The following is a 2,375-nucleotide window of genomic DNA, read 5'->3' on the forward strand; positions in this document are numbered from 1 at the left end:
GGGGGGGGTGATGGGTATATACATACTAGGTGAGACAAATGGTTAATAACTGCTCATTCCAGTGCCACTGCCTACTGGGAAAAACTCATCACAGGCTTTCACCTCCAGCCTCCTGGAATTTATCTGATACACCATTATCATGTTTGTAAAACCAAATCTGTGGGGGTTTGCATTCAGGTCCAGAGGGATGTTTGGGCAATTTACCTTTCATATTTCTATTTCCCATTCTTTCTTCCCTCCATTGTACACTGTCACTCCCATCAGGAGAAACCTCTGTTACCTCTTCCCCCTCCCTCCATTTCATTTGTGTTTTGGTCAGTTCACTGCACAACATTCAGTAGCACATGCATCCACACAATCTCATGAAACACCGTCTCGTCCGCTGGCTTTAATGCCATTATCCCTCCTCTCCAAGCTACTTATTCTGCCCCCTCTTAAGTTAATCTGATATGGGTTTAAATGCCTCTCACATTGGCAGTGATGTCATACCATAGTGGGTGAGTGGTTGTGTGAGTATTTGTGCGGGTACCAGACCTGTGGTGAGCACTGTTGTCCAAGGCCCTTCATTTTCTCGCTGTTGCTGGGAAAACAGAGGTGTGATCAATTGAATCCTGGTAATCATGTGTCATATTAAAAATAAAAAAAAGGTCACAACAACTGTTTGGATGATCATACAGCAACAGCTAAGTGTGACAACCATTTCTCCTGCTCCATTTTCCATCAGTCTGTTTGTGATAAATTGATCATGTAGCATTGATTAGCAGACCCCCAGCCCCACCAACCCTGCAGCCCCACGCCGCACAGACTCTGAAAGCCTATGTGAGACCTGAAAATGGAGTGACTTATTGAGTTATGATGTTCAGGCCTATATATGGTCCTGCATAAACTGCATATCTGATACCCAGAAATATGACTGCACAAAGTAGGGTGCAGAGTAATCAATCCTCTCGGGTGGTGTCTGTCCAACATCCATTTAGTTTCATTCCTCCAAAATTTTCATCGCTCCATCCATCAATTTTACATCGCTTCATTCCTCCACTTCTCTCCTTTAAACCAGAAATAGTGAACAGCTGACCTCTCTCTCTCAACTCAGGCAGAAAACATGATAGCTGGCCGACCAGCCAAGCATAAGATGTCAGGTGGCAGTAGACTACTGTATAATCCCCTCATATTCAAACTGGATTGGTTAGTAGTGGATAGTTGCAGGGACATTATGTGTAAAAAATAGTCTTCTTCTGGTTAGGTTAGCTGAAAAACATGCATGTGAAAAGTTAGAGCATACTACTAGGGATAGAAAGGACCGACAGAGACTCGGAGCGGAAAGTTTCATTAGTGTCAGTTTAAAATAAGATAATTTGTTTATTAGTCCCCAATGGGGAAATTACTGCACTACACTCTGTGTACACACTTTTTGTTAGCACTCACACACAGGCCTGAAATACACACACATGCTCAGGACCTATACATGCACTATACATGGAGAGATGTCAGAGTGAGTGGGCTGCCAGCTGAACCAGCGCCCTGAGCGGCAGTGCCCAGGAGGTGAACTAGCATCTCTCCAGCCACCAATCCACGCTCCCAACTTTTTGGGTCCATACGGGGATTTGAACCAGTGACCCTCTGGTTCCCAACCCAACTCCCTATGGACTACTTTATTTAGTGTCATACATGACACTAAATAAACTGTAACTTCTTTTCTATGGCTTCTTCTATTGAACAAGTTGTTGTGCCGTTAGCAGTCTAGGTAGGGCATCTGGTATGTGCTCACAAAGAGCAGTATTTGGAGAAGTTGGAGATAGCAGGATTGGATACGGACCCTTACCTTCTTCCTCCGTTTTCACGGACCTCATTAACTCGCCGAGTCTGGCTGACTTCAGAACACACAATCTGTAACACTACGGGGTATCCCCATATACTGGTGCTGACCTCAAAGCTTTTAAAAGTATGGATGCTTTACCAGTTTTTTGTAGCTGGCTGGGTTACAGGTACGATGCTATGCTAACGGTGGGGGGAGGTACTGTACCTCATAATGGTAAAGATAAGACATCAATCTAGGGTTTATTTTGTATTAACATCTATTCTTTACTTAAAGAGGCTGTAGGTAAGACAGGAGGGGGCGGGGTGGTATAACTGCATGTCAATCACTGTTCCTTGCATTCATTCTCCCTCGTGGGGGGAGGGGCTTAGGAAACCGTTTGGGCTTTAGCAGAAAGGGGGCCAGGGATTGAGAAATTGTCGATGTTCAAATTCTTTGGCTTAATCCTGAATCCTGCAATGTTTTTCTCAATGACATGTGGGCTTGAGTTCCTGTACATGGGCCTAAATGTGTGTTCTGAGTAAAATGGATCATTTTGTGTGTGTGTGTGTGTGTGTGT

General features: G+C 44.3%; 1 protein-coding gene across 2 annotated transcripts in view; it reads left to right on the forward strand.

The window, feature by feature from the left end:
- Nucleotides 1-2,375, forward strand: part of LOC116669645 (unconventional myosin-X) — a 51,729-nt gene that overhangs the window by 1,024 nt on the left and 48,330 nt on the right. The window lies entirely within an intron of this gene.

The sequence above is a fragment of the Etheostoma spectabile genome, chromosome 20, assembly GCF_008692095.1.
Source record: "Etheostoma spectabile isolate EspeVRDwgs_2016 chromosome 20, UIUC_Espe_1.0, whole genome shotgun sequence".
NCBI lineage: Eukaryota > Metazoa > Chordata > Actinopteri > Perciformes > Percidae > Etheostoma > Etheostoma spectabile.